General features: G+C 44.1%; 1 protein-coding gene across 2 annotated transcripts in view; it reads right to left on the bottom strand.

Annotated features, from left to right (window-relative positions):
* TTLL7 (tubulin tyrosine ligase like 7) overlaps positions 1-25,118 on the bottom strand; it is a 950,867-nt gene extending 925,749 nt beyond the window's left edge. Inside the window, exon 1 of one of the 2 annotated variants that reach the window (XM_069232204.1) lies at positions 24,935-25,118. The gene's annotated coding sequence lies outside the window, so the exon portion shown is untranslated. The remainder of the gene's footprint in view (positions 1-24,934) is intronic. The other variant, XM_069232205.1, reaches the window with a different exon arrangement.
* Between the last annotated feature and the right edge of the window lie 1,516 nt (positions 25,119-26,634).

The following is a 26,634-nucleotide window of genomic DNA, read 5'->3' as shown; positions in this document are numbered from 1 at the left end:
TCATCTACGAATGCACACCAGGAGAAACATCCACCAGTAATGAGCATTTTATCATAACAACGATGACATGATCATAACGGCATCTGCGATTACGTCATACATGGCGGGCCGGTAATTTCAGATTCATGTAAGGACCACAGAAGGTCCTGTGCCCCCAGTACAGACAACAGTGCAGGGACAGGTGACCCCCACTCCTCACTCGGGGGCCACCTTGTCTTCTTTGTATTTTAGCCAGGCGGGGGCTCTCCTACCCGCCGGCGTGGCTGGGAAAGCACTCTTCGGTGCTCCACTCTTCAATGGGAGCTCGGGAGGGGAGACAAAACAGCAAGGGAATCCTGCACCCTCCAACCCAACGGCCAGACCTCTCAGGTCCTCTTCCTGTGGTGGGACTGTCACTAGCAGCCGCCCCCATCCTCGCGGCTTAACTGGCAACTCAGTGGCCCCTTCCTCAGCGATTGTTAGCAGCTCCCCGGCCTTTGCACGGGGAGCAGGCTTCTTCCTTTGCTGCGGCTCGGCCGCACTGAACACAGGCTCCCGAAGTGGATGCCTGCTTGTGCCCCGGGAGGCACTTCTTTACGGCTCCCCGCACCCCGAGAGCACCACCAGGAGCACTCCTGCTCCCACCTTCGTCTTTCTGTGTCCTGGGGGCACGTCACAGAGCGCGATTCGGATGCGCCGAGGAAATACGGGCTGCGGCGGTGATTTCTTCACTTGGCAGTGGCTTCAGGAAAAGCGCTTCCAAAGCACTTTAGCAATGAGAAGAAAGGGTGCTCTCAAGGTGCTGTGTATAGTAAGCAGAGCGCTACTCAGGTCGATTAGGCTCCAACACAGGAGTTGCACTGTCCTCCTGCTGGCATATAAATGGTTGCAGAGGACAGGAGCCACAGCACCCAGCCTCTGGTGACACAAGGGGGGCACAGAGCGGCAGGGCCCAGCAACAGGCCAGCATAAGATGGGATGCACTCAGTGGCAGTTCCTCCTAGTGATCCAGCAGGTCACAGGTCAGCACAGCAGCAGCAGTCCAAGCCAGTTCCTGGTGAGTCCCTCTAGCAGCATTTTGTGTTCAATTCTAAGTATGTTTCTTGCGCGTAGGTGTCTCTCTTACATGGGGAAAATCCCCTGTACTTATACTAATTTTGCGCAGTCTCCACAAAAGGGGGAGAAGGGGATCTAACCAGTCCTAACTGGTTCTAGATTTGTCCCTTCTCTCCTCTAGACAGGCTCCAGACATCAGACAGGGCTAAAAAAGCCCTTTGTGTGAGGCCAGGGCACAGACTTTACAAATGAAGGTGTGCCCCACTCTCCCTCTCGCAGCCCAGGAAGACCATTCAGTATGCAGATGCACCTCTGTGACACCTTCACCCTCCCAGTGTACAGGTTGTCTCAAAAGTATGCACAAAGCCAAGCTATCACTCTGCCCCAGACATGGATTGGAGTCAAGCTGCAAAACACCAGAGTTATAAGCACAGAAAAATGCTCACTTTCTAGAAGTGGCAGTTCTATAATGGTAACAAATAATCCATGTACACCAGTAAGCAGCATTTTTCACTACCATTACAATCATACCAAGCATGCCTATGCTACCCCTCATAGATCAGCCAATACCACCCAGATATAAGGTAGGGCATTTTCAATGCAATCCTATGAGAAGGCAGCACTCACAGCAGTGAGACACCAAATAAGCTGTTTGTCACCACCAGGATAGGCCACACAACTAGGCACATGCCCTGCCTTCTACATACATAGCATCCTGTCCATACGGCTAGCTAGGGCCTACCTTAGGGCTGACTTACATGTAGTAAAAGTGGAGTTCCAACCTGGCAAGTAACTTTAGATGCCAGGTCCCTGTGGCATTAAACTGTGCACATAGGCCCTGCGCTAGCAGGCCTGAGACAAGTTTGAAAGGCTACTTCTCTGGGTGACGCAAACAGCGCTGCAGGCCCACTAGTAGCATTTAATTTACAGGCTCTGGGTACCGGGGTACCACTGTACAAGGGACTTACAGGTAAATTAAATGTGCCAATCAGGTATAAGCCAATCATATCAAGTTTACAAGGGAGAGCACATCCACTTTAGCACTGATCAGCAAAAAGTGACCAGTCATAAAATCAGCAAAAAGGGTCAGAAAGAAATAGGAGGAGGAAGGCAAAAGGTTTGGGGAATGATCCTGTAGAAAGGGCCCGGTCCAACATCTATTTGCCTACAATGGGAAACTAGACTTAAAAGATATTTCAAGGCACTCCCCATGTTACCCTATTGGAGAGATAGGCTTTGCAATAGTGACAACCGGATTTAGCAGTATTTCACTATCAGGACATGTAAAACACACCTGTACATGTCCTACCTATTACATACACTGCACTCTGCCCATGGGGCTCCCTCGGGCCTACCTTAGGGATGACGTACGTGTAGTAAAAAGAAAAGGTTTGGGCTTGGCTAATGGGAGCACTTGACAGGTCAGAATGACAGTTAAAACTGCGCACGCAGAGACTCAGTGCAGGTCTGAGATATTTACAGGGTTATTCATGTGGGTGGCACAATCACTGCTGAAAGCCCACTAGTAGCATTTGATTTACAGGCCATGGGCACACAGGGTGCACTATACTAGGTACTTACTAGTAAATCAAATATGCCAATCATGGATACATTAGATCAACAATACAATTTAGACAGGCAGCACTTGCACTTTAGCACTGGTCAACAGTGGTAAAGTGCCCAGAGTCCTAAAGCCAGCAAAAACTAAATTCAGCACAGGATCAAAAACAGGACGTCAGAAGAAAAAAGACAGGGAAAACCAGACTAAGAACTGACAGGTCTAACAAGGTGCAAGAACATCTTAAGAACTCAATAGAGTTTACATGTATATTCCACTCTTAGGAAATGTTCCCCATTTTATGAACTGGTCCCATAACGCAGCCAGAGATGTGAGCCTCCATCACTTTTTCGATGTCAAAAAACAATCTTCTGTTCCTCATCTGCATGTGCAGAAGCTGGCAAAGGAGTCTTGCTTCCACATCTTGGTTCCAGCAGAAGACCTGTATAACAGACTCATCCTCAGACGAGCTGATTGGAGCCTATTCATCACATTTAAGTGTAAAGAACATGAAGTAATTGGCTGATTTGAAGAAGACAGAAGCAAATCTAAACTATTTCACTCATGGTTTCTGAAGGCATGCTCATGGATAAGCATAGTGCACATAACCACTATTGAAAAGGTCAACTGAATCCAATGGATACTCTTCTGCAGTCACATTTCATTCCAAAAGGTACCCAAGAGTCCTATGTGTCTCCTTAACTGTATGTCTCCTTTGTGGGTCTCAAGGCGCTGGGGGGGAGGGGCTTCATCCGAACAGCCAGGTCTTGAGGTTCTCCCTGAAGATGGTGAGCGACGGGTTTTGTCTGAGGTGCAGGGGGAGGTTGTTAAAGCTCTTTGCTGCAATGTAGTTGAAGGATCGTCCTCCGGAGGTGATTTTGCAGATGTAATGGATGGTGGCCAGGGCCATCTGGGTGGAGCGGAGGGATCTGGCGGGGGTGTGGAAGGAAACGCAGTGGTTCAGCTAGGCTGGTCCTGCGTTGTGTATGGCCTTGTACGTGTGGGTGATTAGCTTGAAGGTGATTTTCTTCTCAACTAGTGGAGGTAGCCAGTGGAAGGTCCTTAGGTGTTGGGAGATGTGTTCTGGAGGTCCAGAATGAGTCTGGCGGCGGCGTTCTGAATGAGTTGTAGTTTTTTATGTTTCTAGTTGAGGTGCCGGCATAGAAGGAGTTGCCGTAGCCGAGCTTACTAGTGACTAAGGTGTGGGTGACTGTCCCGCGACAGTCTGCTGGGATCCATCTGAAGATCTTCCGAAGTTTGCGGAGTGTGTGCCAGCAGGAGGAGGCAACTGAGTTTGCCTGGCGGGTCATGGATAGGAAGGGGTCGAGGATGATTCTTAAGTTGCGGGCCTGCTTAGCCGGTGCAGGGCGGGGTTGAGGGATATGGGCCACTAGGAGTCGTCCCAAACTGAGGTGGTGTTTCTGAAGATGATGAGCTCAGTCTTGTCGGAGTTGAGCTTGAGGCAGCTTTCTCTCCTCCAGGTGGCGACGGCTTCCATTCCTGAGTGGAAGTTGCTTTTGGCCGTGTCCGGGTCTTCTGTGAGGGAAATGATTTGCTGTGTGTCATTGGCATATGACACGATGTTCATACCGTGGCTTCTGACGATGGGAGCAAGAGGGGCCATGTATACGTTGTGTACGTTGAACAGAGTGGGACTCAGTGAGGATCCTTGGGGACTCTGCAGTTGACTCATTTGGGTCTGGTGTAGGGTGGGAGTCTGACCCTCTGCGTCCTCCCGGAGAGGGAGAGGAAGGAGTGGATCCATGTCATGGAGTCTGGTGCACACAGTGCTGTGGGGGATCGTGTCGAATGTTGCTGAGAGGTCGAGGAGTAAGAGCGCTGCGGTGTGGCCGCGGTGTAGGGAGTAATCGGATGTCGTTGGTGGCTGCCAAGAGGGCTGTCTCCATGCTGTGGTTGCTGCAGAAGCCGGACTGGGAGCTGTCCAGGGAGTGGTTGGCCTCGATGAAATTCCATAGTTGTGCATTGATTGCTTTCTCCAGTACGTTGGTGGGGTAGGGTAGCAGCAAGATGGGCTAGAAATTGTTTAGTTCTGATGGGTCGGCTGAAGGTTTCTTCAGGAGAGGGTGTATTTCGGCATGTTTCCAGTCCTCGGAGAAGGTGCCAGTGTTGATGGAGCAGCTGATTGTGTTCCGGAGCTCAGGGGGGGGGGTGGATGTGCTGTCTCTGATGTATATGTGGTGCGGGCAGGGGTCAGTGGGGGCTCTGGAGTGGGTGCTGTTCATGATGCTGACTGTTTCCTCTGTGGTGAGCTGGACCAGCTGTAGATGGTCTGGGTGGGTTCTGGGGGGAGGAGTCGGTCACAGGTACCAGTGCCAGGATTTTTCGGGAGGTAGCTGTCGTACATGTCCTGGATCTTGTGGTGTAAAAAGGTGGCGAGTTTGTCGCAGAAGTCCTGTGATAGTGGGATGCTGGTGGCTTCGGAGGGGGGGATCTGTGAACTCAATGATGACTGAGAAGATTTACTTAGAGTTGTGTGCGGAGGAGATGATGCGCTCACGAAGTGCATCCTTCCTTGCGTTCTTGATTTTTTGTCGGTGGGCGGCGGTTGCAGCTCTGAATGAGGAGAGGTTTTCGCTCATTTGGCTGTTCCTCCATTTCTTCTCTAAAGGTCTCTGGGTATGCTTTGATTCTTGGAGTTCGGTGGTGGACCAGCTGGCTTCCTTAGGTATGTGTTTGGCCGGTGCCAGCTGGAGGTGGACTAGGGTGTTGGCGCATTCGGTGATCCATGTGTTGAGATTGCAAGCTGCTGTGTTGGCATCATCAGATGGAGGAGGGAGGGATTTGGCGAGCGATGAGGTGAGTTGCTTGTTAGTGATTTTGTTCCATTTCCTATGGGGGGTCCTGAGCATTTGGGTGCGGGTGTGGCTGCTGGGTGCAGTGATTGTGAAGTGTATCCAGCAGTGGTCAGTCCAGTCTGGGGTGGAGATGGTTTCCATGGTGATACGGTTGCTTGAGGTGAAGATGGGGTCCAGTGTGTGTCCTGCGATGTGTGTGGGTGCGGAATGTCTAGTGTCTAAAAAATTCAAATAAAATTATCTTGAATAAAAAATGCTATGCCTGGTGAATAAATGTTTAAAAGTTAGAGGAACCTAAATAACTGGAGGAACAAATCTTCCATATCATCTAGCAAAAAACCTATGATTCATTAACCATATTTTGATATTTTTTCCATCAGATAAATTCTTGGGGAGAGGTGAAAAACCTGTTTCTATTCTTAGATAAAAAGTATGGAACAGGCTTGCATTAGAACACACCACATCTTCTTCATTATTAGATTTTATGAAGCATGGAAAGCCTGTTATTTAAAATGTTTGCATAATAATGCCAATGTTGATGTAAATATTTGCTACCTACTAAGGCCCAGATTTAAGAACCTCTAGCACCACATTAGCGTCATTTTTTTAATGTTAATGTGGGATTAGGCTTCAAAAATCACTTTGCCATATTTACATGCATCCATTATGCCACTTTGTAACCCCTTGCGCCACATTATGCCTGCACCAGGCATAATGTATGCAAGGGGGTCGTTACCGCGTTGGGGGGGGGGTTTGAAAAAATGGTGCAAAGAAATGTAAAAGATTTCTTTGCGCCATTTTTTGTGGCATTTTTAATGCCTGCCTGTGCAGGCATTAAAAATGCCACACAAAATGGCATAAAAACTTTTGATGCTAATCCTGCAAAGTGGCAAACTAGCGTCAAAACTTTTGGTGCTAATTCTCTAACTACTGCCATGGTGTGCCATATCTTAAATACGGTGCACACATGGTGGCGTTAGGGGGGCACTAAGGGGTGCAAGAAAAGTGGCGCTGCATAGGATGCAGTGCCACTTTTCTTAAATTTGCCCCTAAATATTTTTACTTCATATTAAATTATGTTATGTGAAACACTTTATTATGGTGAGACAATTTATCATAACTTAGTCCTTTCCTGACTTTGTGATTGAAGATTGAATAGTTGTGTTCTTAAATTTATGCTTCCAACAAGATATAAATAATTCTCTGAGAGACAATATGAAGTCATTGAACTTTGAATATTTGAAAGAAATCTCTTTTAAGTGTCACAGATGAATATTCAATGTGAGAAATGTCTCTCCTTGTCATGGATAAATGTCTAATTTGACATGATTGTTCACAAATAAACACTTCTTCAGGGCTCAGATATCAAATTCTGAACAAATTATTCACTCAGATCAATAATTTGATCTTACAATTGAAGATGTCTGTCTCATGAATACAATCAGAACTAGCTTGAGTGCCTTGCTCCAATATCTCTATCCCCCTAGATATGTCTATCTCTAGAAACCATTTGTGATAAATAATGATCACAAACACTGGAAACACCTGAAAACGAGAACCTAATTCTATATTAAGTAAAATTACTAAATTTTTCAAACAATTTGTGCCAACATATATCCTTTGCAATTGCAACCAATTCACAAACACTGTACTGGAAAGGAGAAAAATCACAATCATCCCACAATCATCCCACTAAAGCCTGGTGAATCTGTTACAGTTTTGCTAACTGTACCATTCAGTGTACCATTTGTTCGCCTCATGATGTCAAACACACAAAACAGACTGAAACAAAGAAAACACAGAAACACAGAGGCAATTGTAAAGGAGTGAAATTGTAACACTGCAAAGTGTCTCAGAGTTTGACAAAGTGGTCAGGTAGTGAAATACTCCTGCATAGGATCAGGGTGTGTCTGTTAGATATCTTGTGACCAGGACACACTAGAGGGCACTACAGAACCAACCATATGTAAATCAACCTTAGGGCCTGATTTAGATCTTGGTGTTCGCACTGCAAAGCTGCATCAGCGGCAGACCCAAGAAGACCACCAAGTTGCCGGTCTTCCACCCATCGTATTTAGATGTATTACGGCTTAACCAAAGACCGCCACAATGGAGTGCTCTTCCAAGCCGTCAGGCAGGAAGGTTCCCATGGGGTGTATTTATATGGTACAGTTAGAGGGATCGTGTACTGGCAGCGGTTTCCTGACGGAGAGAGGTCATTGTTGGACCCAATGGACATCGTACAATCCCAGTGGCTGTGAAATAGAGGTAAGTCACACAGACACTCTCTCTACCCTTCACATATGCATCCCCCTGCATCACACATGACACACCACATACACACCATTGCCACTGCCATTACACCACAACACAACACCTACATGCTGAAAACACACATACATGTACAACCATCACACAACATACACACACTAGGGACACTGCACCCACACATGGCACAACCACAACAACCAACACACTCTTCTACACAAACACACACACACAAGCATAACTACACACATTGCGACAGCGACCGCCACACAACAACATGCACCTGAGTTCTACAAGCAGCAACATAACACAACATACACACAACATCCAGGCCACATGCACGTGGCACACATTCTGACACACCCACATCACCCAGTAAACCTCCCTCCACCTCACCCAGCCAATCGCATCACACACACATATACACGTACTGACACACACACACACACAACTCAAGCAAGGCATGACAGGTATAGGTCTCCTTGCAATATGCACACATCGACACATTGGACAAGTGTAAATGTACTGTGATTCTGGTGCCAGCATTTATTTGGCAATGAATACTGGCACCATAATGACAGCTGTGTATGTGGTCGATATGTGTTGTGTACCAGTGTGTCCCCACCCATGTCTGGCCCACCTGTGTTCCCGACATATGTGTGTCACAGTAATTTTAAAAAATTACAGTTGCATGTATATGTCTGCAGTGGTCCCATGCCCATGTACAGAGACACCCCCCCACAATGTGAACAGCCAATGCGGGTTGCCTACCTTCGTGTCCAGTGACAGGGAGTCCTGTTGTCATCAGGGACCTGTGGCAGCAGCAACAGAGGGTCCTGTCCAGCCATGTCCAGCCAGAAATGGAAGATGAATCAGGAGAAAGGGTGAGTTTTCAGCCCCTTTGTCCCCCAATCCGCCAAGTCAGAAGTGGAGGTCGCACTGCTCGTTTTTGCTTGGAGGTATATCACATACAAATGTGCTCAGCTGTAAGTGTTTCTGGAGTCTTGCCATCAGCCACTCTTTCTTATGGCTCCATTGGAGCAGATGGGATTACTTGGTGGAGTCGGTGAGTCTTGGGCGACTTAAAGTCTATGGGACTGCCAACATCTAAATACGGCAGGAGGACCGTCATGGCAGCTGATGGCTTTTCAGTCAGAAAACTGATGGCTGGACTGTTACCGTCTACATTTAAGAAGGCCCTTAGTCTTACAGTAGACTGGTATCAGACTTTATGGCCCTCCTCACTGAAGTGAAGTGTGAGTCTCTACAGTACAGTGAACAGAACAACTCACTATTTTTTTTAGTTACTAAACATTAATATTCACTAAAACAATAAACATGAAGAGGCTCCACTTACAGCAGGTCACTGGACTTACTTAAGCAGGAGGACCACCAGGCATCTCTGGACTCCAAAAAATTAACAGATTATGCCACTAGCCTGGACCTGAGCAAAACTGAATAGATTGTGCCACTAACCTGGACCTAGGCAAATAGGGGTTGATGAGTACCCATGGACAGAACAACTAAGGGCCTTAAGGTACACCAAACATTTCCATAAGGAGCGCAAAATGTGCAATTTGGAGCTCATTTTAGGATTAAAAAAACCCTGAAACAATTGAACAAGGAAATGCACGGAAATCTCAGGGACAAATGAAACACTGCAGAGCCAAATCAGCTGTACAGGTAGTCATGGACTTGGCTTTCACTTTCACATAAGGTCTGGTTTTATTGCTCACTGGATACGCTTCCCACGGCTGATTAAGCACGTTATAACCCTCAACATGCTATCATTATTTGAGAGGAGAATGTTTAACTGTGCCAGGAGAAATGTCATTGCGATAAGGAAGCCTGTTTGGTTCCATCTCTGTGACATGAGACAAGGCCTTTTTACCCCACAGCCAAGGCAGTAAGAAAGAATGATGGAATAAACTGTGCATACAACATGGCTCTCTGACTATAGTTGAAGGTTCAAACAAATGTTAACATCACTTTTAGGACCTGTTCACTAAGCAACGTGTCATTGGCATCAAGAGCCTTCTCCCCTGTGTCCCAAGTGAGATACTATGAAGTTGATCTTAATTAAAATACTCCTCCAACTCTTAGGAGGAAGGCCTGTTTGCATATTGGTCACACCACATAGAACATATTGTTGTCAGTGACGCAAGGTTTCAATGTTTACATGGCAATCCGTTATTGTAACATTCCTGTCAAGTTCAAGAACTTTCAAGAACAACATCAAGTAACTAAAAATATGAAGTAGTCATTCTCTCAAGAGTCCACTCCAGATTTCCTAGGGGAAGTAATGACCTTACAGCTCTGCAATAACTATCTTGCAGAGGGGGGCTGATGTTGCAACCGGCTCGATAGGGATGCCTTTAAACAACCAGACTTCTCTTTGCTCCTTAAGATGAGGAGAGGGTAAATACCCTCAAGGCGGGGAATGCTGGATCACTAAGGAGCATGTGGTTTATATCCTCAACACATGATAACTTATCACAGAGAATATGGCTAGATGACTTGCTCATGAGTGCCTCTTCACAGTGTAATGGTTAGCAATGGGGTCAACATAGTGTCTTGAAAAATGGCCCATCAGCCTCAATACAGAAGAGTCAGCTATCTTAAGAGAAGCGCTTAAGTCAGTAGAATACAGTTGCATCTTTTAGTGGTGTGTTACTTTCACTTGAACGAATGACTAACATCCCTTGCAATGTTAAAGGGAAGAGCAGTAGTTGTGGGTTGTCATAGCTCTGCAGACTGGTACTCACTAGGGACAGCAGTAAGGGAGTAAAATCCCTGAGTTGTGAGGCAAAACTTTTTCAAGGGCATTGTGCAGCACCACCTCACTCAATAAAACAATATCTACATGAACTGCCACCCCCCCAAACGAATTAACAGGGAATACATGTGGAACGGTTAGGGCTAAAAGTAAATGGAAGTTAGGTGACCTGCAGGCTGAAATGAACCTAACAGGGTCAGAAATAAAGATGGGGGTAACCCAAAATTCTTATGTAAACATGTGTCTTCTTTTAAAGAAAACAATAAGGCGAAGTTCAGTTAGCAATGCTCCCACATTATGATGCTGTAGAAGAAAACAACACTAAAACCATTACAAAATAGCCCCCTACTGGAAAGGGAGTGCATGGTCATAGCAATCCAGCATTCCATCCCACTTCATTTAACTCCCAAATACTACACCAGTACTTGCCCTGCAGACTTGGGAAAGCTGAAACAGATACTTAAAGAGCCAGAGAGACGGTGTGAACCATGTCACGGGTGCTGCAGAGCAGTCAAGGAAGCTCGGCATTCAAGCAGAGGACAAGGGTGGTTCCACCTTTATGTGCCTCACAATAGTAGAATGCTGAGTTTGTCTTGGTCTGAGGCAACAGCTCGGTCTCCAACCTACTGAAGGTAATAAGAGCCTAGCAAGGATGCAAAACATGCACTTATAAGAATGCGTGCCCTACAGGTCACTTGGTGAACCAACAACAAAAACAAACCCGGGGCATAATAACTTGAATGCACAGCCAAATGTAAATAATGACATAAACAATATTACAAACATTATTTTGGTAAGGTCAACATACTTAATTTGGGGAAAGAGGACAGGGGCTGAAGAAAAGCTAAGACAACAAGAAAACATAGGTATTAGTACTGAAAGACAGAGTTAGCATAAAACTACATGGTTTCGTTTAGAAAGATATAGCTAATATATGAGAAACAGAAATGTCAGGAAAAAGCAATAAGAAGGGCTAACAGCAGTAGGAAACAAAAGACTATCGGGATAATCTGGACTTTAGTGTGTGGCTCTTCAGCCTCTTGGGTGTATGTATGTGTTTATAATGCATGCAATTACCATGCATGCCTTTTCCACACTGCCTTTACCATCCAGGTGTCTTTACCACGCGTGACTTTACCACCCATGCCTTTGCCATTCATGGTAAGTATATGCAAGGTAAGTATATATAATGATTACTTTTTAACCTTTAAGCTTTGATTTGCATTCAGAGGTATTATTTCTGCCTCTGTGTTCCCTGGTTGGAGGTCACTGCAGGAGGACTCCTTTTAAACTCTGTTTGGTCTAGTGCAGTCGCAGGCACTTGGTCCAATCACACAAGTGTCACAGCATTTGTATTGGAACAAGTAGGGCAACGCTTGTGTTAGGAATTTTGTGGACTCCTGCAGACTCCATAAGTCTCCATCATTAAAAAATGAATGGAAACGTGTGATTTCATGCAGGATTTGATGTTAACATTGTATTGTGAGTAAAAAAAAACTGATTGGAGCCATGCAAGTCACCCTACCCTAGACCTCCCCAGGTATCTAGTTTGGTGCTGGCTCAGCTAAAGTCCGAAATCCACCTTACAAATAAGGGGTTATGTGTAAAAACATTTAAGAAACCCAAAAAGCAATCTACCACAAATAGCCAAAAAAGGGCTAAGCACTGAAGTAGGGGAGGGGTGTTGAAGGTCTAGCAGTTGATGACTTACCTCTTTTCGTAACAGACTATCTGCAGATTCTATTACACGTCTTCCAAGAACTGAAGACGTTTCTAAGCCACCATAAAGTTAACAAGCATTTTCAATGCAACAATGCAGCGCAATCGCGCTGCATGGAAAATAAACAGATAAAGTAGCCCGGACACCATGCTGAAAACATCGAGCCTCGTATGTTTTTAGTAGTTTACCGGTGCTGTCTAGGTGGGCTAAACACCAGAAAAGGCATGACGTATGCATGACTTTCACATATGAAAGCAATCGGATTTTAAAAGGCAAGCCCAAGAACCAATGAAAGTGACTGACGAGACATGGGCTGGAAACCCAAAGAGAGATTACAGAATGGGATGGAGCGCTTTGCGCTCACTCATAAAAATGTATTACTTTTTTGGTACTTATATTCTGTTGTGATTCTCAATTATTCTATATTTACATAAATTAATAAATGTATACTTAAACTGTTTCTTCCCCTCCTTAACTTGTTTATTTTTTGAAGGTTTTGCTACTTATAATTTTCAAAACCATGTTTATGATCTTGATTCCGGTGTAATTTAATATACCTTTGGATTCAGATGTTCCCTTCCCTAGTTCATTCCCTCCTTAGTTTCTTTTATTTTTGCAAATGTTTTTTATCACGCCAAATTGAATGTTTATTAATTTTCGTAATTGTTTTTTTAAAGAACATTTCTGTATTGTAGGTTTATATTACCTCTTGCTTCGTGTATTTATTGTAATTTAATCTCAGAATATATTACTAGTTTATAATTTAATAAAATCTTTTGAAACGCAAAAACGTCCAGTGGTCAATATTTTTAAATTACAGGTGTTGGAACGTCCACAGGGAATGCAAGAAGATGGCGTTAATACACTATAAAAATATTATACACTATATATATAATAAACTACCTCCTTAATTCGTCATATCGCATAGTTCCAGCAAACAAATACAGTACTGTGTTGCACGTAAGCATTTAAAGAAAGGCATTCCAATACCATGTCATGGAAAACACTTTATACAACTGCCTAATGAAAAGTATCCACAGCACCCTGCCCTAAAACAACTTCCTGTTTCATTTATGTGAAAGTTGCCTGGCAACTGCGATACATACTATGCTTTATGCAAGCAGGTTTATAAGAAAGGGAAATATTACACAGCTTTAGTTAAAGAGTTTCAGTGTAATATCTGCAACTAAATGTAAAGAGTTTTTTCACAAATGCAGTAGTACTTTTGTTGTACTGTTGTTGATGTCTCAAAAATGGACTTGAGTGTTTCTTGTTGTGTCATTTTTCCACCAACCCTTTCCATTATGAAGCTACAATAATTACACCAGCAGAGGAGTCAGTGCTTATTGTGCTACAGCACTGAGGCTGAGAGTCGGGTGTTCCCGGAAGAAAGGCCCGCCTATACCACTTCAACTTGGGGAAAATATCATTTGCCACCAAAATGGCAGACACGGGAAGCATTAATAAACAGTGATTGCACTGCAACCAAATAAAAGGGCTGCTGGCATTATACTTCAGGATTGTAGAAGGCAGACACATCACAATTCTCACTGCACTGTTACTATAACTGGATTTCACAGTCTGCGCGCTGAAATATTTAGATCATTGAAGTTATAAATATACACTGTAACTATCCCTCCTCCGCTCAAGGAACAGCAGCGGCCATCAGAAAACGGGGTGCTTTGTTGGTGGTTACGCCCCGTTCAAATCCTAACTCTGTAAATGCCACCAGATCAGGCCTATAAATAGTCAGAATGTTTCCAACCATACGTCTATTCACTCAGCTACTCATCATCTATTAACTCAGTCATTCATCTTGGTACTCATCCACCTAAGGACTGAATATTGCATTCACCCCCTCTGCACCGCCCCACCCATTCCTATCCACAATCCACACAAACGCACCAGTCAGGGAAGGCACACTTTGAGTTAACAGAGTGGCCGACTGTATTTGCGGCTAGCTTGTGAGGGGTGTGGCAGAGCTTCAGGTAGCCTGACACTCGTTGTCTGTTAATGAAGCAAGAGCGTTGTCAGTCATGTGAGACTGTTACACTCTGAGGGGTGTGAGAGTGCTGTTGGCAGTGTGTGACTGTTGGCCTGTAAGAGGTGTTAGAGCGCTATCAGTAGTGTGAGACGGCTAATGTATGAGTGGTGTGTGCGCTGTCAGTAGTGTCGGACTGGTCCATTGACAGGGGTGTGAGCGCTTCTGCAAGTGTGTGACTACTAGTCCATAAGGAATTTGATAGTGCTTCTGGTAAGGTGTGACTGCTACTCAGGTGACTGTCGGAGTGCTAAAGTGGTGCAAGTCTGATAGTAGGTGATGGATGGGTCTAAGAATCCTTCCTGGACTGTGTGCATAGTGCCCTGTGAGACCGATTCCTGTCCTGTGTGACCACACAGATCACTAACAACAATTCCTAATTCACCATGACTGGGGATTTCTCACAAATGAAATCTTATTTTTTCTTTGTCGAGTAACAGATTGAATCACACTGTTCGCCATGATTATATTATCTTTGTAAAAGTAAGAAAAATAGTATCAGTATCACTGATTTAGAATGAAATTAGATCACGTATAAGTAGTATACTATATAAATGGTGTACAACCACTGTTGTTGATTAATATGCGTTGGATGGACTACAATACATGGTTTGGTAACTAATATATATTTCTAAGATGATACTTTATTTAGACCAGTGGGGACATTAGATTTGATAATCTCTGTCCTGACGATGGTCTAATGTACATTTGGTGAAGAGACCAAAACGTTGACTATAGTCTGCTGTTTTTTAAGCAAAAAAGTTTTTATGAACATCAGCCAGTGACACTTTAAAAGAGTACTTTGACTAAGAAACATAATCAAAATTGTCACCAAGGTTTTGTTTTGATTGTGTTTGCTTAGCCTGTGGTTTGGTGTTTCAAATGTTATTGGTCCACACTGTTTTTGTAAAAAAAAATATTGAACTGAAAACGTATTCAATAAATAGGAATGTTAGCAAAAAACGTTTTAAGTTTTGGTACTCGTGTTGTCCTGTCTTAACATGTAGTGCGACTATAGTTTGATGCCTGTTAGGCGAATACTTAATGCTACAGAGATTATGTTGATTAGTTAAAATCATCTGTCAAAATAATAATTAAGAGAAACAATATTCAATAGCAACCCTTGAGGAATTGCATTTGGTAATTGTAGAAACCCATCTTCCACAGGAGGAGTGTGTAGCCTTGTGTGATAGAAGCCAATTTAGCAACAGTACTAATGTGTCAAGGAGAGCGGGCAAGGAGTCAATGGAAGATAGGTATAGGGTCAGGGAGTAACAGAGGGGGAAGAAAGAGATGCAGAAAGCGAGAGAGAAAGAAAGAGGGCGGGAGAGGGAGAGAGAGAAAGAGAGAGAGAGTCTAAGAACAACTGATATGTAGAGGGGTGAGGTACTTGTCTTGCCGTTTGATGGCAATGACTGACATACGATGAGGTTACTTAGGCTTACAATTACATGGCTGTCATATGATGTCAAATGATATGACACCCAAGCACATCACCATCATTATATCCAAGGAAAGACTGCAAACTTACAATCTGTAAATGTCCTGCAGCCTGCCGCGCTCCATCTGCAAAACATCCCAGGAAAAATACAGATGAGACCCGACCCAGGATAGGTGCCACCCCTTATGGCACCAACAAGGGAACATGTGCATAGGATGGGATGCTTGGATTTATCATTGTATTGACTGACAAGTAATGAGGTACCATGAAATGTGATATCAATGAGTGACGTACGACGAGTATCAGTGCATATGATGGCAATCACTGGTATACGATGGAAGTATCAGTGTACATGATGACAATGATTGGCATAGGATGTAACAGAAGGCCTATAATGCCACTGACTTCCAATGAGCTAATGTGGGTCATCCAGCTTTTTGCAATAACACTGTGTTTAATGTAGCTTCATAAACACCTATGAATGGCACAGACCAGACATTTCTCAACTACCTTTTTTGAGCAAATGTATATTTTTTAAATGTGGAGTTGAAAGTTGACACTTCACACCTCCCAGAAACAAAGTTAGAGCTTAATTTGGTTACCACAATCTATCCAGAGATGATTGTATGTGGTATTTCTATTGTACAATCTTAGCCAAAAGACATTAACGCACTGTACAGGGTCAAAGATAGCAATAAAGCCAATGAGTTATGGGAGGAGTAGCTGCGTTATGGACAGCTGATGTACTGTGACGTAGTGTTCTTTAAAGAGGTGAGTTTTCAAGCATATCTGGTTCTGCCTTTTGTACCAGGAACTGCTCCATACAATAATTTGCTCTCACTGTCTGAAGCAGCACATTGGTCGATATCCCCCTACTGATGCTAGGGAGTGTCTATGCCAATGTGATATTACTGATTTCCTTTATCCTCAAGTGTAAGTAGAGCTTCTTTTCCAGGTAGTGTTTTTGGCCTAACTCTGCTTTATGTCTCTATAGAGCGTTTGAGCTAGATTTTTGTCTGCTGCTTCCAAGCTCATTTGCATTTATCTTTAATGTACTTCCTTCCACCCAAGAAAAAAATGTCTGCAATTCAGTCACTTTACTTAGCTTTTCCTGTCTCATTAGTTTATATTATCCAGTTCTCCCAAGTTCTCTATACGTCTTTCAAAATGTTTTCACTTGCATTCAATTATAAGATTATCTAAAGAAGAAAATAGTAAGATTTACATCAGTCAGGCCCCAAATATTATCCTTCCAACTTCAAGTCTGGCTACAAACACAAGAGGGGATTATAGAACTTCCCAGGCAGATCTAATAAAATGATTTCTATATGTGGCACCTGAGGAGGCCTGCGTTCCTGTGGGCGAATGGAAGAAGTACTAGCCACCTGCCTCAGTCCTACTATGCGACATCTACTGAATTAAGAAATCCTGGAGTGATCATGGAACCCCCCCATATGACTTGTCTCCAACTAATGTAAGTTACAAGAAGTGCTTTCTGCTCCACGTAGATTCTTCAATACATCTTACCACACTTAGGATACAAATAGAAAGTACAGGCTACCATCACCTTTGGTGGCCTGGTACTTCTTCCATTCATCCCAGGCATAGATCTTTGTTTAGGCAGACTTCAGTTTAAAGTAGTCCCCTGGCACTTGTTGGTCGATGGCACAAATGTAGCAGCCTAGTCCTGGGGCCTCTAGGTGCATTGGGTTTACCAGCTTCCTTATGGTCTGTGTGCTGCTGACATAGTTGTAGCAGGTTTGGTTGAATGACATAATAACGTAAAGTAGTGGATTAAAGAAGGCCATAACTGAAGAAAGATGATTGAGCCTTTTGGTACATCAAAGTTGGTGCAGAAACAAGCTGATGTGAAAGGGGGAAGAGAGATAACATTATAGCTGTCAAAGATATTAGAGGGCAAAGTGATAGAAATGTCCCTTCCTGTGATACTGGTGGGATACTGATGTGCAAACCTGTGAAACAGATATGCTGACTTTGTGTTTGGCTCCGCTCTGCAAACATGCTAATCTAGTGTGTGTGCAGAGTCCTAGGCCTGCCAAGGTAGTATGAGGTCAAGAACCTGTTTTGTGACCTGGACATTATGCTTGCCTTCTGAACCAACATAATGCACAAAGTGGATGTGGTATTGTTCTGTGTTTTGTGGACTATTAGTCTTGTCCATTTTCTTCATCAAACGATTGTGTGGTGTACCAACCACACTCATGTAAAACTCGGCTTTAACATGAACTCCAGACCTTGCACTGTGTTCTGTATGCATGTCAACTGCATGTGTGTGTGATAGATGTGTAATGAGTATGGCAGTAAGAATCTGTGCATAGTAGCAGTCTGAGTACTGGGACCAGTGGGATCCATTTTGGATGGTCTCTGGTTTAGAACGGCAAAAGATTGAGGGTGATAGTGGAAAGGTATTGTCTGTGTTCATGTGGCTGGAGAAACACTATGGCTCAATCCTCCATAAAATGCAGTTTCTCATCCACAAAGCAGGTTAGGAGTCTACTGTGTCCACTTGTAAGCAGCAAAGGAGCAACTCACTGAAAACACAGATTCCAAAGACTAAAAGAAACGCAAGTCTATGGGATCCAGCTAGAAGAGGGGGAAGTGCAACCAACTAAAAGACAAAGCTTGTCAGAAATAACAAAAGGAGATAAAATTATAAAGTCTGCCTAAAAGTGGCTTAGGTGCAACCCACTTAAAGACACTGATTCTCAAAACTATTAGGTGAGTGTGCCAGCAGCGTTTAACCCACTGGAAGATACAGTTTCCCAAATCTACCAGATGTTTATAATTATGACTTCCACTTCGGAGAGGCAATGGTGCAGCTCATTAGAAAAACAGTTTTCCACATCTTCCAAGAGATCTATAACACTATGCTGTCCACCTGAGACTGAAGAATGTTGAAATACACAGCCTCAAAAAGCAACAAAAAATTGAGAATTCATAGAGTCCATTTAGGAGTAGCATAGGAACAACCCATTGCAAGAAGCAACTTCCCAAACCAACAAACAATTAACATTCTATGGATTCCATCCAGGCACAGTATAGACAGGGGCGGCTGGTGTTCAAGGGCTAAGGGGCTGCGCCCCTAGCCTTTTCTGGCCTCTCTAGTGAAGCATATATTTAATTACATGATGAAAGTAAAACTTTTTGTGCACAACATTTTCCGAGTGACAGTTGTGCACTTTGAAAAGCCCCACTGCGCCTGTGTCAGTATGTGGCTGAAAGCTGCACAGTAGGGCTGACAGGGCTTGCCCACGCAAAGCCCTTACGTTTTCTCAGAACGCAGTGACGTGACGTCCTTGGCTTATCTCCTCCTCCACCAGTAGCCCTGATAGTAAACAGCCTGGAGCGTTTTTTGTTCAGCCCGGGTTTCTGAAAACTTCATGTCACTCCGATATTATTATCCACCCTTTCCTATTTACTCAAATGATGGGGTGTGATCAGAAGGGTCTACGTACCAGAGGTCACATTATATTAAAAGAATGTGGCATTGTGCAAACAAAATCCCCTTTTCCTGCATTACAAGCAGTCTGTGGCAGAGAAATGGAATAAATACAATAAATAACTCCATCCAGGGCTCTCTGGGAGACAGGATTGTGACCTGAAGACCTCAAGTCATAAAAATGCCAAAGACAACCCTGCACACAAGTAAGTTGGAGCTCTATCTTTTTTTACAGACAATAAGAAAAAAATCTGTTCTCTCTGCTCTCCTCTTCTTTCACTGCCTCTGTAGGTGATTTGGCTCTCAAAGGCAGGAATGGTTCCAGTAATTTATCATGGCTAGTTACGCTCGTTTTATTTCTTCTGCAGACTAATGACGTGATATGTCATATTAAACATGTAATCCGCAGCTCAAATAAACGTGTACCTTTTATCACTGAAACTTCTACATCCCAGCCGTCTAACATTCACTGACATAGAGCCCACTCTTTCCCCCATTCCTCACGCAGTAGAAGTGGATGCAAGCATGAGTAACTTGTTGTCTTGTCTTGAGTAATGGTAAGTGTTATAATGCTAACCTTATGTTATCTTCATGGTACTGAGACCCCTTGCCACACTGACCTCCCCCACTGTGACGCCCCAAGCCCTGGCTGCAAATCGCTGGCTTCTTTAGAAGTGGAGGTGCTGCATTTGTTCCCTCATGAAATTGATCCAAAAGACGAGCATGGTTCTTGTTCCCTTGCAAAATTGATCCAAATATTGGATTCAAGCACAAAGGGAGAAATATGTGCTTACTGTAAAGGCATTTATCTGCTGTATGGCCTTAAAACTGTCCCTATCATCATGCCCTTAGCATTAATGCCAAAAACATGAATTGATATGCAAACAATGAATATTAAAAAGTGATTTAGTTTCTCTTATTTCACGTTTTAATTAATGTTGCTTCCACCAAGAGAGTTAGCTGTTTTATCATGATCTGTTTCTGTCTTGCCTAGTGCACACTTTGATTCGTGCCAGGTGTTTATGAGGGGCTTTCATTGAGAGTGCTGGTGCTGAGGCTGAAGGTAAAGCAAAGTGCCTGTCAGTGTGTTGGCGTCTTCACAAAGCACACAGAACAATGGTCACGTTTTCCAGTTACATTTGACATTTAGGGCCAGATGTATCATGAAGGCCTTTTGCGATTCGGGAATAGCGATTTTTAAGAAATCGCTATTTCCGACTCGCAAAATGGCATGTATCACATTTGCGAATCTGTAATAGCAATTTCTTAAAAAGCGCAAATGCTATTACCGAATCGCAAATTGCGATACCGGCCCCATTCGCACCTATGGGCCTGTTGGCCCATACCTGCCAATTTTTTGCATTTCCAAAATTGCGATTTCTTAACCAGAAATCGCAATTTTGGAAATGCAAAGCCCCAGGGTGCCTTAGGTCCCCCTCTGCTGCACCCCAAAATTATTTTTGGGGACATGTAAGGTGCACACATGCCAAAAGGGCATGTGTGCTTTACATGTACATTTTAAAAATGCATTTAAAATGCATTTTTCTATTTTGCACATGGTTACCACCAGGTTCAACCTGGTGGTAAATAGCGATTCCTAAATGCCCAAATCGCATTTAGGAATGGCTTCATACATGTGCTAAGAAATCGCAAATAAGGAATCCTTTTCTTATTTAGAGAGTCGCAATTTGCGACTCTCTAAACAGGGTTGCAATTTTAAGGAATCGTTATTTTAGCGATTCCTTAAAATTGCGTTCAGAATGTCTTTCTTACCTTCTGAACTGGATTTTTGCATTTGCAAACGGGCATTCGCACCATTTGCGAATGTAAAAAACCTTGATACATCTGGCCCTTAGTGTAAATGTGTGTGAAGAGGATGCACAGAGGTCATAATATTTAGAAGGCAAAAGCAAAAGGAAATAAAGTGCTTATATGTGAATGAGTGCAATGTATGTTTGGGGTGGTAAAATGAGGGAGATGCAGGGAGTGCATTCAGGGGAGAGTGAAAAGAGGGTGCTGAAGAGGAGAGAGGAGGTTGAAAATGTGCAGATGGATGAGATGTGAAGAGAAATAGGGCAAACATATCTAACATTAAAGAACAAATAACTGAAGGCCCTACTCCTTCCGCAGGCCTCAACAATATTTAATTCATAGTCTCACAATTTTAGAATTGAAACATTTTCAATGTTAATTATTTATAACTAATCATTGCTGTTACTCATTTATCTTCCACAGCTAACAAACATTGACAAAGCCAACTGTACTGGCAGGCTTTACGTGATGTCAATTGTTGTGTTATATTTCTGGACGCAATAACATCTCATTTTGCATTTTCCCTTTTTAGAGAGCCCCCACTTTTTTCATCCCACTTAAAGACCTGTCTGCACATATTTATGTATGACTGGTTGCAGCCAGCAGTTGTGTGTGCTTCCTGATGCCTGGTTAGAACATATACTTCCAAAGTTGATGCCGCATGGAGTGCAAGACAGTGGGTAAACACACACTTTAAAGGGCCTGAAGTTGTTGCACAATTCGCACATTAAAGTAAAGGGTGAACGTATTAATGCAGTAAGATATGTGTTTAATATTTCAAGACTATACATTCCCACTGCTTTATAAACCTGGCTTTCTCACTAAATTTATTTCCTTTCAAATGGACCACTTGTCAATCTTTTTTCTATTTTTTCTTGGGTGGAGGACCCACCCTGGACCCCACGTTTGTCCACTGAGCTTGCTCGCTACATAAAAGTCGTACCCAGACTATTACGCCCCACCACTTTCAAATGTCACCAGCCGCCACTGAGTATAGACTAAACCTATTGGAAGACTAGGCTTTGAAAACCATCAGAAAATAAGGAATGAGTCGAATCCAATATATTGGCAGTGTGGGTGCAACCCACTGAATAAAACAGCTTCCTAAAAATACCAGACATTAATAATCTGTGGAGTCCATCTAGACACAGTATAGACCGACCCCACTAAAATACTAGGATTGATTTGAAAACCACCAGATCATTAAGAATCTGTGGATTCTACCTAGTAGCAGTGTAAATGCAACCCACGGAATGACACAGCTTCCCAAAATTACAGAAAATGTAGAATCTATGCAGTCCATCTATGCACACCGGAAGACGTAGCTTTGAAAACCATCAGAACATTAGGTTCACTTGACTGGGGAAAGGGAGACTCCACTCAACGGCACTCTGGGCTGAATCATAAGCTAGCACCAACATCGGTATGGAAAATAAAAAATGTTTCATTAATCATATTCCAGCTACAAATTACAAAACGAGAAAACGTCATTTATTTAATTCAAAGACTGTGCCTGTCTGATTAATTTTAAAAAATGTCTTGAATTCAGTGTTGCACAAATAATGATCATACAGCTAGGCCCAGCATTGTTCCTTCTGGATACACTTGCTCACCACTTCTCTGTGCTTCCATTAGGTTCGATCAGTGCACTGGTTGAGTATGGAGGAATTGTGGATTTAAATTTGATGACGGTCTCACTCTTGAAAAAGAGTTTGACACACCCAGGAATCCATGCAATTACAAATTGTCTGTACTGTGTAATGGCTGTCGTTCTTCTCCTTTAAAGAAAACACTGCAGGGTGGTTTCCCATAGACTGGATGTGGCTACTGTAGAGGATTGTGCCTCAACCCACACCAGACACCAATAACACAGATAAAGATATTTCAGAATGCAGCTACCTTTGGAACATCAAAGAGAAAAAACACTTACAACTCAGGGCTTCCTGGGCCTTTGACTAGTTACCTAGAGGTCTGTACAAAGTTCGGGTCCTCAGCATATTGCCCAAACAACTGTGTGGTGCTCTTGCTTATCGTGAATGCACCACCAATTCCTAAAAGTGCATGAAATATATATTCTTTCTATGATAACTTACCAAACAAGGCACCAATCTTTCTATCATAAAATTAAGGTGTCATTGTTTTAAGCAGCTGGGAAAACACACATTTGTAGAAATATATCATCTTTAGGACAAAACTATTATACCAACTAGAGGTCCGATTTAGAAATATCACTAAATGAAAAGAACACCAATATTCCCTAATTATAAAAAGTAGTTTGTTTCTTAAAATGTAAGCAAGCATGTTTTAGTAGATATCCTATCACTCTCCCATGAAACCTAACCACCCTCCATTTCCGGCGTTTGGGTCCAATCTGTCCCAGGCTCCATATGCCGAAGCACTTCCCAGACACGTCTGTTGTCACACTTTAAAACACGGCCGTTTTTTACTGTCCACCAATCTATCCGATGCATTGCAATGTACTCTCCCAACAGTGCTGTACTGCTTCAGAAGCATTCGTCTTCGTGCGTTCCTTATACAGCTGCCAAGTCATTAACCAGGTTAAAATCAAAAGGACCCGAAGCCCAACTCCGCCAGTCGTCCCCCCCCCCCCAAGCCCAGCCTTGCCCTGCTAGGAGACGAGCATATCGCTCTCCGGGTGGTGTGCACGCGCTTCCACCCCATCACCGTCCACTATGTGTGACTCATTAATCTGAACATACGCGCTGGATGGGCCCTGCCGCAGTGCCTGTAATGGATCGCACTATCGCTCTGTGACACGAGCCGTGGGAAAAGTTTTTTTTGTGGAAGCGATTTTTAAATAATTGAAGCAATGTTGTTCCAAAATTATTGCTGTAAGATAAGTCGCTTCCTGGTTGGCCACGAAATAAACCTTTAAAATGTATGTACATGACAAGATGAAAGTAAAAAAAAAACAGTAACTAGACGACGCCATTTGGATGAAATATCTTACTGCTGAGTTTTTAACTTGCACCCTACATAAAGTCATGCGCAACCCACTTATCAAAGAGACGAAAACACAAGAAAAGGCGTATTGCCTACGCACCACGTACAAACTTGGAGCAAGTAAATAATGTCCCATCCCAAATACGGAAAAAATGAAAAACATATCTTAAGCATGTAAAGACTGCGCGGTATATATAAACAGATATAACACAGTAAACAAGGGGAGACACTGTATGGGATGGCGCCACCCTGCCAGAGTGCCCCTGTCATCCAAGTGACAACAGAGCCTGTTATTTGAGACCACTGTAAGGGTGTGAACCCTGCTCTGTGGTGCCAACGAACCATGGAGTCTCATCCGCACGACATTACTTTATTCGCCAGCTGTGCTCGCTTGCCACCACATATGAGGTAGATTATTCTTATGTGTTCACGTCTAGCTCGCCCCGCAACCCCTAGGTGGCAAGGTTCAGTCGCACACCTTTGCTGACTGCAGCCTCCCAATACCTGGTCTAAGGGGGCTGCGCAGCCAAGGATGCTGAATCATCAGCAGATGCAGCATCACGACCCATTCATGACATCAGCACATGGCTGCTAGAGAGCATCCGCGCATCCTTGTCTTCAGCGTTCTCCCTGCCAGGTATCAGCATCCCCCGTGCATCTCCGAGAGGTGCATAACCTCTTTGCCACCCCTGCATAAATTATGCCAGCATCAGCATTCCCGTGCCAGAACATGCACCCACAAGCCGACACTAGCACCCCTTTCCCCACATCAGCTCTACATTTGCCCACACGAGCACTTCCTCTTAACACCTGCTCCCCATATGCCCACAGAATCGTGTACCCTTGTTCACAACGGATCCCACTATGCTCACACACACCATTTACCGGTAATGGCACATTCTAATTGCCCCGTACTTGCATTACTTGTGCCTGGTGAAGGGATACACGTACGATTTCGCCACTACCCTACTTCTCCAGGAAGTGGTCCATGCTGCCCTTGGCATGTCAAGGAGCTGCAGATGTAGGGCGTACAGCTCTCTTACCGGCAGATGCCGCAGCTGCTCCGTTCCCTCTTGGAGGTTGAGGGAATGTGTCAGCCTTCACTGCTGGCCGATGCTCATGTCAAGGAGCTCCTCAGTGTAAAGTGCCCACTGGTATACCGCACTCCAATACCGACCGCCTCCGCCCTGCCACTGCTCATCGGTCATAGCTCCGCACATTGCTGCTGGAGGTTAACGCCGGACGGACTCAACCAAAAGAATCACACAGGGGTGGCGCAGTGAAGCGAAAACTACAAAAGGGCTATATGAGAATGCTGACGTCACCGGTCTTCTCTGTAGATCGTTTCTGTGTCGGAAAGCCAAAATGAAACCATCGTGGACTGCCTCTGTGCAACAGCAGGGACTTCAGGCGAGCGTTTGGATGTTTCCACCCCTGGAACAAGGATCTTAGTTCAGCCCCCGGTGCTTCCCATTCTCGAACGCAAACACTCGTCCTAGCAACGGCAGAGGCAACGCCAACCTTCACAGGAGAAGTAGCTGAGGGGTGATACAGAGCCGACGGAAGGAGTCAAATCCCGTAGCTGGTCTGAAGGAGACAGCCTAGTAATAACAGATACAGGAAAAGTAAAATGTATAACGTCTTGGAATTAAATGGGTAGCACGCACGAGGCTTTTTTTTAGTCTTACTTTACTCAGGGACGTTTTAAGGTCTGGGCAAAGTGGGCAATTGGCCAGGGCTCCCACATTCCATGTCACCCACCCCCCAACTCGGTTAAATTATCTCTTTCTCCAGTCTCACTTGTCTGTCAGTCCGTCTTCATCACTTTCTCTCGCTATCTGCTTCCGACTCTCTACATACCTGTATAGTTTTCTATCTTCCCCTTATCTATCACTGCCCGCTCCCCCTACTTGCCCCATTTTATTTTCTCTCTACTTCTCTCTGGCACTTTCGTACACTACCTGCTTGCCTCTACCACTGTCCTCTCTCCCTTTCACTACTCCAGCTATCTCTCTGTCTATGTCATATTGTATGTACGTCACCTCTCCCTACCAGGCCCGGACTGGCATTACCGGGCATTAGGCGTTTCCCCGATGGGCTGGCAGAGTGGGGTCCGGTTTCACAGGTTGGCGGGGTGGTTTTGTAACTGGGGACCAGTCGGCCACGTATCTACCTGTAATGCTCATAAATAAACTATGTAAAGCAAATGTTTTAAAAACGTGTCTTAAAATCATTTGTTTTTTCATTTTTTTATTTCCTTTCTCCTGCAGTCAACAACCTGGCCGGCTGGCCCACAGCAACAAAACCGGTACTTAACGGCAGTGAAACTGGTCCCCACTCTGCCAGTTCCTCAGTAAAACACTACGCTCGCTCAGTACATGCAGTATAGGGGCTGGTCTTGCCACAGCTGTTTTGGCTGCCTAGTTCGGTCCTGTTCTCTACCTCACCAGCCACTAACTGTCGTCATCTCTACCTCACTTCTCAATAGGTCCCAATGACTACTTCTAAAACACCTCAATCTATGAACCTCTAACTCTCTTCTTGTGTATGTGTCCTATCTCTGTACCTCACCTCAGTCTCAGTGGCACCTCGCCTTTTCTCTCTCCTATCCTCACCTCTCTCTTCCACTCTCTGGGCCTATCACTAATCTCTTGTACCCCAAATCGCTCTCTACCTCACCACTTCTCTATCTGCACCTCACTGCTTTGTTTCTATCTCATCTCACTTGTCCATCCTCTTCACA

This window comes from Pleurodeles waltl, chromosome 4_2 (assembly GCF_031143425.1).
Source record: "Pleurodeles waltl isolate 20211129_DDA chromosome 4_2, aPleWal1.hap1.20221129, whole genome shotgun sequence".
Classification (NCBI taxonomy): Eukaryota; Metazoa; Chordata; class Amphibia; order Caudata; family Salamandridae; genus Pleurodeles; species Pleurodeles waltl.
This window is presented reverse-complemented; position numbering and strand designations above follow the sequence as displayed.